Genomic DNA, 14,681 nt, shown 5'->3' on the forward strand with positions numbered 1-14,681 from the left:
CTGCTTCATAGAGACCTGTAAACACTAAAGAAATCTTACTCTCTAAAGTCCTCTGCAAGGTTAGGTAGTAGCAAAAGATTAAGAAAAAATAATCCAAGTATCGTGACTGAGAATATTCTTCAAAGTAAAGTGTTGATAATGAAAGGAAAGACTTCCTAAAACCCCACCAAGCAGACAGGTGGTTTAAATTAGGTGCTACATACAGGAACATGGATACCTGAATCCAGTCATATCCCTGTCAATCTGGAAAATATTATTATATTTATTACAAGCAGAAGACATGTAGGCAGCAAGTTTTGAGAGAAGGTTGGGGACTTCAGGACAACTATCCAAGTCTCAGAATTCTGTGGATTCAGTGGTAATTAGATTAGATATCGTTCTGCTGGATGTCAGATACAGAGGCATGCTATACCCCACCCCCATTGCTACACGGTGTTCAAGGGGCATTCATTAGTTGGTTAATACAGCATCATGATTAACTAAATCACGTCAATACAAAATGCCAAGATATATGTTTAATGAGCTGGTTTTTTTCCAGTATTAATCTAGATAAGTAAATAAACTACACTGTCTTAACACAAGAATATGTCAAATTTATTTTCTTTTGATTGATCAAGGTGGTTCACAGTAAATTAGCATCCTCTAATGAAAAGGCTAGTGCAGAGAAAATGCTGATAATAATATCTGCTAACATTTACTAATTTCTAGATGTGCACATGCATATAGTTCTTTTAAATTGTTTATTGAAATATAATTGGCATACAATATTATCTTAGTTTCAGATGTACAACATAGTGATTTGACATTTATATACATTACAAATTCATCACCAGGATAAGTATAGTAACCATCTATCACCATACAAATTTATTGCACTATTATTGACTGTATTTGCTATGCTATACATTAGATCCCTGTGACTTATTTAATTTATAACTGGAAGTTTGTACCACCTCAATCCCCTTCGGCTATTTTTCCCAACCTCCCCACCCCCTCTCTCCTCTGGCATCACCAGTTCTCTGTATCTATGAGTCTGTTTCTGTTCTGTTTTTGTTTTTTAGATACCCCATATAAGTAAAATCACGTGGTATTTGTCTTTCTCTGTCTGACTTATTTCACTAAGCACAATACTCTCTGGGTTCATCTGTGTTGTAAAAATGGCGAAATTTCATTCTTTTTTATGGCTAATGTTCCATTGCATATATATCCCACATCTTCTTTCTCCATTTGGCTATTAATAGAAACTTAGGTTTCTTCCATATCTTGTCAATTGTAAATACTGCTGCTATGAACATAGGGGTGCATTTATCTTTCTGAATTAGTGTTTTTGTTTCCTTTAGATAAACACCCAAAAGTGGAGTTGCCATATCATACGGTAGCTCTATTTTTTTACTTTTTTTTTTTTTTTTAATTTTATTTATTTATTTATTTTTGGATGCGTTGGGTCTTCGTTTCTGTGCAAGGGCTTTCTCTAGTTGTGGCAAAGCGGGGGCCACTCTTCATCGTGGTGCGCGGGCCTCTCACTATCATGGCCTCTCTTGTTGCGGAGCACAGGCTCCAGACGCGCAGGCTCAGTAACTGTGGCTCATGGGCCCAGTTGCTCCGCGGCATGTGGGATCTTCCCAGACCAGGGCTCGAACCCGTGTCCCCTGCATTAGCAGGCAGATTCTCAACCACTGCGCCACCAGGGAAGCCCTATTTTTACTTTTTTGAGAAACCTCCATACTGTTTTCCCGTGTATGCACAAATTTACATTCGCACCAACGGTGTAGGAGGATTCCCTTTTCTCCACATCCTCACCAACATTTGTTATTTGTTGTTTTTTTGATGACAGCCGTTCTGACAGGTGTGAGGTGATATCTCATTGTGGTTTGAATTTACATTTACCTGATGATTAGTGATGTTGACCATCTTTTCATGTGTCTACTGGCCATCTGCATGTCTTCCTTGGAAAAATGTCTATTCAGTGCTTCTGCCCATTTTTTAACTGGATTTTTTGTTTTTTAAAAATATTGAGTTGTGTGAGTTCTTTATATATTTTGGATATTAACCCCTTAACGGAGATATCATTTGCAAATATCTTCTCCCATTCAGTAGGCTGCCTTTTCATTTTGTTGTTAGTTTCCTTTGTTATGCAAAAGTTTTTTAGTCTGATGTGACCCCGTTTGTTTATTTTTGCTTTTGTTTTCCTTGTCTGAGAAGACACAACCAAAAAAACATTGCTAAGACTGATGTCAAAGAGTGTACTGCCTATGTTTTCTTCTGGGAGTTTTATGGCTTCAAGTCTTACATTTAAGTCTTTAATTCATTTTGAGTTTATTTTTGTATATGGTGTAAGAAAGTGGTCTAGTTTCATTCTTTTGCACATAGCTGTCCAGTTTTCCCAACACCATTTATTGAAGAAACTGTCTCTTCTCCACTCTATATTCTTGCCTCTTTTGTAATAGATTAATTGACCATATAAGTGTTGGTTAATTTCTGGGCTCTCTATGCTGTTCTATTGATCTATGTGTCTGTTTTTGTGGCAGTACCATACTGTTTTGATTACTGTAACTTTGTAGGATACTCTGGAATCAGGAAGCATGATACCTCTAGCTTTGTTCTTTCCCAAGATTGCTTTGCCTATTCAGGGTCTTTTGCAGTTCCATGCCAATTTTAGGATATTTGTTCTAGTTCTGTGGAAAATGCCATTGGTATTTGGATAGGGACTTGATGAATCTGTAAATTTCTTTGGATAGTATAGGCATTTTATAGTATTAATTCTTCCATTCTACACATCATATAGTTCTAAGCACTTCAGGGATATTTAATCATTCAAACCTTCCAGCAAATCTATGACTACCTAACATAGATACTATTATCATCTCCATTTTATAGAGGAAAAATCTGAGACACAGAAAAGTTAAGTAAAGTACCCGTGGTCACTTACCCAGGAGGTTGGTGAGCCAGAATTTCAGTGCAAGCCTTCTAATCCAGAGCCCTTAATAATAACCTCTATACCAGTATAGAGGTTATTATATATCACCCTCTATATCCTCAGTTGGGGGTGATTTTACCCTTGGGGGTATTTGACAATGTCTGAGGATAGTTTTGACTGTCATGATTGGAACGGGAGAACTCTACTGGCATCTAGTGGGCAGAAGCCAGGGATGTTGCTTAACATCCTATAATGCACAGGACAGCCACCCCCAGCCTCTCCCCCACCCCCTTACCAAACAAAGAAGGAGCCAGCACAAACTATCACTAGGGTAGACGCTGAAGAACGCTGCTCTGTATTATACTGCCTCTGGGATCAGTTATACCCTTGCTACGAAAAATGTGGTCTGCCGGTCAGCAGCACTGCATCACCTAGGAGCTTGTGAGAATAGCCCACCCCAGATCTATTGAATTAGAATCTGCATTTTAATAAGATTCCCCAGGTGATTCATCGGCACCTTGAAGTTTGAGAGGCAGTGAGTTATACAATTAGCTACATCATGCTGTGATAGGCCTCGAATAAGAAAAACACACCATTTGTCCCTCACAACAGTTGAGTCTCCATGCATAGGTGCAGAGAGACAATGTTAGGAAGGTGGTGGGGAGGAGGGGAGGAGGATGGACAGACCCATCAGGGATGGAATATCAGGGGGCTGAAATTTTCTTCAGTTAGATGGTTACCTGAAGCAGTGGATGCAATCAGGAGGCATACACAGTCTGGGGCTACCAAAGAGGGACTAAAACGACCCTCAAAATCCAACTCTGACCTCAGGACTAAGGACTATGCAGATGGCCAGGAGCCAGGTAAATACAGGTATGGAGTAGAGGTGAAAAGAGCTAACACAACTGGAGGGGTGGCAGGGCAGGATAATTGTCACAAACATACAGACCAGCCAGGACAGCAAAGCTCCTTGCGTCTGGGTAGCAGCTGTGCGGACCTGGGATCAGCCTGGCTTAAGGGCTCAAGTGCAGAGAAGGCCCACCCACCTGATGAGATTTATATGTATTTCCACAAAATGCAACTTTCCTAGAACACCTCTTTAACAGTCAATAAGGCAAAAGCACTAGCAAAATACAAAACTCCAACAATCACTGGTCATTCTTTTAAGACAAGACTCCCCTCCTTCTAAGATATACATGCACAGTGGCTAATGAGACACAGAAAGAGTTCCTCCTCCTAAGTGGCCCTCAGAGTTGGCCACAAAGTGCTGTAGAACCAACCGACCCTGATGCATAAACCGTTACACAATTTTGCATTTGGAGATTTAAGACAATACTTTTGTCAAAAAACAAACAACCCAATCCAAAAATGGGCAGAAGACTTAAATAGACATTTCTCCAAAGAAGATGGAAGCAACCTAAGTGTCCACCATCGGATGAATGGATAAAGAAGATGTGGCACATATATACAATGGAATATTACTCAGCCATAAAAAGAAATGAAATGGAGTTATTTGTAGTGAGGTGGATGGAGTTAGAGTCTGTCATACAGAGTGAAGTAAGTCAGAAAGAGAAAAACAAATACAGTATGCTAACAAATATATATGGAATCTAAGGAAAAAAAAATTAAAAAGGTCATGAAGAACCTAGTGGCAAGACGGGAATAAAGACACAGACCTGGGCTTCCCTGGTGGCGCAGTGGTTGAGAATCTGCCTGCCAATGCAGGGGACACGGGTTCGAGCCCTGGTCTGGGAGGATCCCACATGCCGCGGAGCAACTGGGCCCGTGAGCCACAATTGCTGAGCCTGCGCGTCTGAAGCCTGTGCTCCGCAACAACAGAGGCCGCTACAGTGAGAGGCCCGTGCACCGCGATGAAGAGTGGCCCCCACTTGCCGCAACTAGACAAAGCCCTCGCACAGAAATGAAGACCCAACACAGCCATAAATGAATGAATGAATGAATGAATAAATAAATAAATAAATAATTAATTAAAAAAAAAAAAAAAAAAAAGACACAGACCTACTAGAGAATGGACTTGAGGATATGGGGAGGGGGAAGGGTAAGATGTGACAAAGCGAGAGAGTGGCATGGACATATATACACTACCAAATGTAAAATAGATAGCTAGTGGGAAGCAACCGCATAGCCCAGGGAGATCAGCTCTGTATTTTGTGACCACCTAGAGAGGTGGGATAGGGAGGGTGGGAGGGAGGGAGATACAAGAGGGAAGAGATATGGGAACATATGTATATGTATAACTGATTCACTTTGTTATAAAGCAGAAACTAACACACCATTGTAAAGCAATTATACTCCAATAAAGATGTTAAAAAAAAAAAAAAAACCTGTTTCCTCCCCCACAGGTTTCTCAAAGCAATGAGCAAAATAACAATCTTTTGTGAGCTTTACCAAATGTTACCTGAGAAACCCTACTGTTTTTAATTGTGCTTGAATAAATGCAGACCAGGATCCGTTGAGTGCAAATAAAGTGGTTTCTCTCCTGCTCTCTGCCTCCAAATCAGCTTTGCAGTGATGGGTGGGCATTCCAAAGGCAAAGGCAAGATTGAGGGAAAATCCTCAGAGTCCAACCACTGTGAAAACCATTTCACGATAAACTAATACTTTAAGAATACTTTTGTTGTGGTTATCCAAATAATTTCCCTTTCCATCATTCTCAATTCCTAAATCGCCACTCTAACTACTGCATGAAAATCATAGCATTTGGGGATGAACTGGATCTTAAAAGATTTTCTAGTACAGTAGTTTCCAAATGTGGGGTCCTCTGATCTGGGGAGAGAGGGATACTGAGGAAAAAGCCCAGAGCCTTCTAAAAATGTATATTCCCTGGGTCCTATGCTCAGGAATTCTAATCCAACAGGTGCCAAGTGGGCCCAAGGAAGTTGTGCTTTTAACAATCTCCCGAGACTCTTCTGATGCTCAGCAGGTTCTGGGAACACTATCAAGTTCAATTCTCCCATTTTACAAGTCAGGAAACTGAGAACCGAACAGTTCATTTATTGTTACCATCCTAATCTCCAAGCTTAATTTATTCTGATGACCTAATCCTATTACTTTTTTCATTTGATCAACAACACTGCATAAAGGAAAAGACAGCATTCCAGAATGTGAACCATCAGATGCAGAAGAGTCCAGAATTTGGAGCTAGGCTCTCTTCTGTTTTCTTCCACTTCCCATTCCTGCTCATGTTAATCCATGTAAAAGTGAAACAGCCTCCCAGATATGCCTAAACGCCAGCTTCCTGGCCTTCACAGGGGAGGATACGGAAGTTTTTCAATGAACAGTCTGCAAACTAGCTATGTAATCAATGACATTCCATACTTACATTTTCTCCCTTTTAATTTCTTACAGCTTTATTGTTCTTGAGCTTGCAGGGAATTTCTGGTTACACCCCCAAAAGAAGAATTGTATTACTGTAACTCAGGATATGTTGCCTCCGTGGTCTTATTGACTGGTCAAATTCAACTACTGTAATTGTCTTTTATCTACATATATACATACATAAAAGAAAGTTAACTTAAGGAACACATCCACTGTTTTCTTTAATTTCCCTCACTGCATTCTTGATTTTCTAAGAAGTGACTTGTCTAACTTAGCTACAAAACAAATAGCATTAAGAAAGAAAAAGTGCAATGACAAAGATAATGGTATTGTTTTGGTTTGAGTTTTTTGAGGGGTAAGAAATACCAAAAAAAACCACAAAGATTAATTATTTATTTTTAGGCAAAGGCCCACTCCTATTTGTGAAAATATATCTGCAGACAAAAAATGTTGCCTGCCATTTCAGTAAACGGTGAATGTTACCTGCCATCAAGCCATCTGCCACTGTAGCCACAGACAGTGTTCCCTGAGGGGAATTCAGAATGAAGAAAAACAGGATACTGGCCCTAGATAATTAAGATGCATTTCTAAGGAATAATTTCAGTGAGCCCAGACTTCTCCATCTTCCCATATATAGAAAAGCACTGAAATCATTGACTTGAGATGTCTGGTTTTTTGGGATTAGCAGTAACCTTTTGATGTCCGACTATGTTTTTTCTTTGCAGCAAAAACTCCTACACATCCTGGCTCCTCCCTTTCCTCTCTGGCGCAGTTCCTCAGAGCATCTGCGAGTTGTCTCCCAAGCTCTAGTCCTCAGTAAGGTCCCTAATAAAACGTAACTCGCAACTTTCAGGTTGTGTGTTTTCCTTCATTTGACATATCCAAATTCTGGCTGAGTTCACTCAGCTTGCAATTCTGCCCTGGGATACGAGTGTACTCACTATGTCTATTCCTTTTTCAGGCATTAAGATTTAAAGAAAAGAAGAGCAGGTAGTCCTAAGAGCCATGGCCTTCCTGTACAGTGTACCTGTTTAGTCCAGAAAACGTATGCTCATTTTTGGTATCTTAACAGCCACGTTATCTTCTTTGGTATTGTCAAGTTAACAAATATGTTTTTATAAAAGATCCCAAAGCATATTATATGTTGTCTCCTCCATCTATCAAAATCCTACAAGCTTTAGAGCCCACACAGTTCCCTGCCACCTCTGGGAAGCACTCTGGCTTCCATTCTTTATACCCATCTAGCATCACATATGGTAGAAGACCCTGCCACTCAAAGAGTGACCGACACACCAGCACATCAGCACCACCTGGAAAGCTTGTTAAAAACGCCAAATCCTGGCCATGCTCTGGACCTACTGTATCAGAATCTACATTTTAGTAAGATCCCCAAGGGATTCATATGTACGTTCAAGTTTGAGAAGCACTGCTCTGTGTAATGTAAGACTTCATTACAGTTTGCTTTGAGTCTCTTGTCTCCTCCAACTCAATGTTTATGTCTTCCAGGGAACAACTTCTGTGTTGTCTCAGCATTTGGTACCATGAGAAATCTGCGGTGGAACTGAAGGCAATACTGATGTAGCAGACACGGTTGGTTGCCTGTGCAACAGCTATTCCTCATCTTCAGTCTTGCTGACAGTACCTAGGCTTCTATCAGGGAGGCACGTCCGGGTGTCCTAGGGGTGTGGGATCCAGCTCCATTTCCAGCCTCAAGCCCAACTGCGGTTTGTGCTGATCATGGTGATCTTATGGTCCTACTTCTCTTCCCAGTGACTGGGGAGCAGGGAGTATGGGTACGGGACACAATTCTAGCCACGTTACCGATGAGGGAGGCATGGTTCCCTGGAAAAGTTTCTGAACAATTCCAAAGGGATATGAAGACTTAAAAACCCCACGTTATGACTCTGGACATTTCCTGATGAAGATATGATCCCTAAAACTAAAGAAACCATCTTGCAAAGACAGCTAGCCCAAGGAGAATATTCAGAATGGTTGAGCAGAGAGTTGGAAGGATCTGGATCTCTGCAGGCATTGAATTCACCAACCTTGGACCTGCTTTACTTCCAGACTTCTTATTATGTGACATATCAATCATCTTATTAAGCTATTAATGTTGGATTTTCATTACCTGAAACACAAAGTATTCTAACTGATAGAACTGTTGACTAAAGGGTCAACCAGTACTTGAGGGTGTATATTCACCCTTTACACGTATTATCTCATGCAATCATGTCAGTTCTCTGAGGAAGGCACCGTTGTCCCTATTATATTGATATGAAAACTAAAGTTCAGAAAGATTAACATTTCCAAGATCCAGGATTTGAACTCAGATCTGCCAGAACCCATCCCTCAGGCATCTTCTTCCATCCTCCTGCCACGGTTTGACTGTTAATAGCCAAGATAATTTACTCACACTATTTTCTTGGGCCTGTATAAGAGTTGATCTTTGGGAGGATTTACATTCCAGCTTGGATGGGGAGGAAAATCTTTTATAGGTTTTCTTGGGAGTGATTTATTATTTGCTTTGCTGATGACACTGCATGAACAGATGTGTGGGTTATTTAAAATGGGAGTAGTCTCAGCCTACAAAACTCTATTCCCAAAGAATCCTGCAGCATGCCGAGCAGGTTCAAGATGAATAAAATAATGAAGCTCCCAGTTTGTGAAACTATTCATTGTAAAGAGATGCTGTGTTATAAAATTAATGAATCCTTCCAAGAGAGTTGATGGCAATGAACCGATACCCAATTCCTGACATGTACACATGGGTCTGAAGGAAGATGAAACCCCTACAAGTAGTGCCAGAGGAAAACACAACACTGTACTTCTTCTAATCTACCAGTTCAAATTTGCCCAATTTAAGCAAGCATCTGCATTCATTTGTTCAGGTGTTTTGTCTGAAAGAGGAGATTAAAAAAGAAATATTCAAATATGTGGAAGTCTCCAAAAACACCACCTAAATATTTCACTTGTCATTCCCATTCCCACATGATGGACTGGTAGAGATGCTACCCTTGAAATGAGGCCGACAGTTTACTCAGGGTGGACTCCAAAATTATAAGAGATGAAAGGCTTTTGGATCAACCTACAGCTCCCAAGAGAGTATCATTCTTATTCTTAGAAATGTCATTTCCCAGGTGTCTAGAGATACATAACAAGCAGAAATGTTTCTGTAATAAAAGGAGAACACAGCTTAGACACAATGAGCAACATTAAAGGAAAGAAGCTGGCTTTCCAGGAAAATAAAGCCCTGTCCTCACACAAAAATAAATGTCTTGGAGCACTGGCCTTCCACTCTCCATGTGCAGGCTACGCTTGGAAGGTCACCCTATGTAGACAGAATGCTAAACCTAGCTCTTAATTAGGTCACTTAGTCAATACGGTAGAAAATTCAGTCCCAATGGTCATGTAATGCATGTAAACAATGTCTGTCTTTTTTTCCGTTCAGCCTTAAAGATCTCTTAAATCTGTTGTTGGAAGTGACCAATTATTTCAGTTAAGAGAGATGAACTAATAATTCTGTGCAGACATGGGCACTGCTGATTAACTCTAGAAATGGCATGATTCACTCAGTAGTCTCTCAAATATTTCACTTTAGCTTCTTAAAGTAAGGACTCTGACTCATTATTGTGAGCATCAGAAAACTGTTTCTCATTCTCAAGTCAACAGAACAATGAAAAAACACTTATTTCAGTATTTTATCTTCCAATTGAATTTTTGAGTTCTGCACAGGTATCCTAGTAATTAGGAGGAAGACAAAAGAGGTATGGGAATAGAGGAAAATGAACCATCCCAATTGCTAAAGTCGAACATGTTCTACCAGCTTGCCCTTCGTACAACCATGGAATTTTAATTTTTCTTCCTAATTAAGAGTTAATTTAAAACTATCTTTTTGGGTAGATCAATCCCCCCAATAAATCAAAGAAGACCTGTGATATGATTGATAACTTTTATATATATTTTGGAAGAGAATCTCCAAAATATTAAACAGGCTCATCATGGTAGATTTCTTTTTAAACTACAGACATTTAGGGGAAGTTGGAATCTTGAAATATAATCAGTTTTTAAAAAGAAAATCAACTTAATAATTAATATAGTGATATAGTACTGATAGACATTTTGATTAAAATTCAGTATGTAAAAATCTTAATTTTAAGTTGAGCATAAATAAATGCTGTTAAAAGTAAGGCATGTTGTAAATAAAGAACACAACCTTTTTTTAGAAAGAAAGTACGGCATGTTATCTTTGATACACACATACATATGATATTTTGATTAAAAAACGTAATTCTAAATCAATGATAGACACAAAATAACCCAAGAATTAGAAATCCTGAAATCGCAATTTCTGTTCCTTTTGTTTATATCATAACAACAAAAAACTTTAAATTGTGACACAGCATTAAAAAAAGAGATGAAAGTTTTCACTATTGTCAGCCAATCCTTAGCCCTTAAATTCTCACTCAATAATAAAGGCCTATGACTTTTAAATTTTTTACTAAGTAATATAAAACCATGACACTGTTTAGGTTGCATACGCTACCTACTCAGAGCCTTATAATTACGTGTTTGAATCAATTGTTTTCTAAATGATGAGCTATTTTATTAGAGCGAATCTTTATTCCTTTTATATAGTGTTCAAAGCAAAGCCTAATGGCAGCTGGATGACAATCTCAAATTTTCCCTCACTACGCACGCTGCTGCTGCTTCAGATTCCCAAAGCTGCCAGCAGACTTTATAGAAATAGAGAAGCTCTTTATAGCCACCTACCGGGAAACCTGCGAAGGTAGTATTACACTGACTATTCTTACAGGTGAATAAAGGTTTTCTTCTGCGGAGGACAAAAAAGTTGCTATAAATGTGAACTCTAATAGCTATGGAGGTAGGCGAGGCATGGAGGTATGGATCTCTCTCTCTTGAAAATCATTTTCCACTAGTCGGTAAAGATTAAACAATCTTTTGGTTCAAAAAATTTGTAAAGAGTGCTCTTTTCTAAATAGGGCTACAATTCAGTATATCTATATTTCATTTTCCCCCTCTAGTTCAAGATTTGCTGACCCACCTAAATCCAAGAAGTTCTGTTCTTGGAGTCCTGCTTTCAGAGAACAGTTTACACAACATTAGAAAGTGGGAAGAGACAGCAAACTGATCTATCCAGCAGTTTTTATTACATTCCAAGGTGGGGAACCTTCTGTGTCGTTTTTATTTCCCCAAACCACAACAGCTGATGCGATCTGAGAACAGAGTTCAAAGGATGTGCAGTAGGACCAAATGAAACAGGCTGAGTATGACCGACAGATCCTTGAACCCTCACTTGAAATTTATGAATTCCTTCAAATGCATCTAATACTTTACAGGTGTGTCTCTTCCCAACTCAGCAAGCGGTGTGACTTCCTCGCTTGTTTCTCTTGGACAGCCTGCAGCCTATCAGACGTCTCTGTGCACCATTGCATATTCTCTCGACCCCATCCCTTGCTGAGACACTGTGACAACTTGTTTTCTGAGCAATCAGCTTCACTTGGGAGTAACCTGACAGTGAAGCACACCCCAAACCTAAGCCTGAGCCCCACACCCCTCCCCTCCTGCCCACCACTGCCAGAGAGCCATGGAATAAATACTTCTTGTGGTGGTTAATTTCATGTGTCAACTCAACTGGCCAAAGGGTGCCCAGGGAAACATTATTTCTGGGTGTGTCCGTGAGGGTGTCTCCGGATGAGATTAGCATTTGAATCAGTGGATTCAATGGAGACTGCCCTACCCAGTGTGGGTGGGCATAATCCAATCCATTGTTATCCTAAATACAAGAAAATGTGGAGGAAGGAGGGATTCGCCTTTTTTTCCTGCCTCACTGTTGAGCTGGGACAGCTTATCTCATATTCTCCACCCTCGGACTAGGGCTTGCAGTCGTAAGTTCCCCTGGATGTCAGGTGTTGGAACTTAGACTGGAATGACATCGCTGACTTTCCTGGGTCTCCAGCTTGCAGATGGCAGATCATAGGATTTCTCAGCCTCTCGGCATCACATGAGCCGATCACTCATATTAAATCTCCTTTTATATCCTATTGGTTCTACTTCTCTAGAGAACCCTAATACATTTCCCTTTTCAGACAATTTTGAGACACCTTTCATAAGGCTCTCCGGAAAGTCCTAACTAGAGTGAATACGTCACCTCTAGCGGCAGCCAACGCAAACACTTAATACGAGTTTCCCTCCTTCCCTATTCCATTTCCCAGCCACTCTCTCCTACTACCTGGACTTAACTTCCCAAATCATCTACCTACATCCAAGACTCTGACTCAGGCTCCACTTTGAAAAAGACTTAGCCCAAGAGACCTAGAACATCGTAATCATAACTGTGGTTACCTTTGAAGGCGAGCCTGCCATAAGCAACTTTCTTAGAAAGCTGACAGTCTTAAGGTCATTGGCACTGAGTGATGTAGTAAGGGTGGTGAGTAGGATTCAAACCCAGGTGTGCTGGAGACTCTCAACATTGCCTTCCGTGTGGTCCTGCTCAAAACAACACTCTGTAGACATTGAGGCATCAACCAAACATAACATTTCAAAGTGTTTTAAGCTGTCCAGGTGCTTCCTGATATTAACAATAATAACTACTATTTATTGAGGGCTTCCTATGTGCCAGGTTCTGTGTGTCTTTGTGATCTCGTTTCATCTTTACGACAAGCCTGTGAAATAAGCCAGAGGCTATTTCCTCATGTGTGTACCACAATACCTGCTAAATAAATAGACACTTGGTACTTGCTTATTGGATTAAACTGAATTGAAATAAAATTTAGAAACCAGAGATCTTTTCTATCTTCCTGCTTCCTTTCAGAAAAATGAAGTGGACCTCATGCTCACAAGTTTCCTGAAAATCTCCACTTTGTTCTTTGATAACATATTCTGATGCCTCAAGAACAAAGAGAAACATATTTTCAAAGCACGGGTTAGTGGTCTCTTCAAAGGAGGAATAAAAATGTAGATTCACTCAAGGAGATTAGTATCATGGAATATGGATTTATAAGGAAACCTCAGGAGGTTATCTAGTTTATAACCTTGTCTCTAGGCAAAACTACAACAAAGCTATCATGAACTCTGCCTGTGTCTCCAGTTCAAATCTTATTATAACCCATGATAATTCTGATCTCCAAATGATACAAAGATCCCTCTGATCCAACAACTGGCCAGTTTATTTCAAGCAGTGTTTAATAAGGCCAAATTTCAACAAGAAACGTTTTAGTGGGCCAGAGAATGAAAACTCAAACAGGAGGAGAATTTCAAAAAGCTCCATAAAGGCCAAAGACTCCGCGAGCGTGGATTTGCATCAGCGTGTTTTTATTTTTGAAACTGCAAATCCTGAACTCTGGGAGAAATTAAAGAGCAAAGAAATTCTGAAACTAAAAAAATTTCATTACACCAATAAAATAAATACCTATTTCTTATAGGTCAGGAGTAAATGATCATTACATGTACCTCTTTATTGGATTAATAAACATGGTTTTGTTCAAGACCCCTAAGGCAAATGTACAATAAAATGTGAACAAGAAGAAGATGAAAAGGATAATATCTTTGAGCACCTTCTAACCCAACAAGTGAATTTTTATGTACACGTTTGTCCATTATAAAAATGCAAAGATCATTTATGAAAATAGGATGATAACAACGGGGCTTAAAGTGCATGCATCGGAAGTCCATTATAATCTCACTTGTTTTTAGATGCTTTCTGCATTCAGCTTGGTCAAGACATTCCCTCGGAGACATCTCAACTATACTTAGCAAAGCACAGTATCAGGTTTTCTCACGGTATCAGGTTTATTAAAAGAGTCGAATTATCTTCATTCACTACAAATGAATGAAGATAATGAATGAACTTAATTAATCAGCTAATTTATTAATTAAGGAAAGATGTCTTAAAACGACTGCTATGTTGTCCATTAAGGATAAAGATGCTGACATTCTGCAGAGTCAGCTATCTAATGGGAGTAGAAAGTGGCTTTTCCATGATGAAATAACGTAAGAATAGAGCATTGGTTTCCCTATTTCCTTTCATGCCTGGGCCTCATGAGCATTTTCCATGCTGCCTCACTGTTACTCAGACAAAGGTTCTGCTGTATCCAATACCATATATGTCATGTGTCTATTATATTTTTAATTTTTTAATTGAAGTATACAGTTGATTTACAATGTTGTGTTGGTTTCAGGTGTACAAGGTATAGCAAAGTGATTCAGATATATATATATATATATATCTGAATACACACACACACACACACACACACACACACACACACATATATATATTCTTCTTCAGATTCCTTTCCTATATAGGTTATTACAAAATATTGAGTATAATGGAGACACATGTCATGTGTCTTCAGACTCTGCCTTTTCTATTTGCAGCCATCCGTGCTTGAGACACAGACCAAAT

This window comes from Eschrichtius robustus, chromosome 5 (genome assembly GCF_028021215.1).
Source record: "Eschrichtius robustus isolate mEscRob2 chromosome 5, mEscRob2.pri, whole genome shotgun sequence".
NCBI lineage: Eukaryota > Metazoa > Chordata > Mammalia > Artiodactyla > Eschrichtiidae > Eschrichtius > Eschrichtius robustus.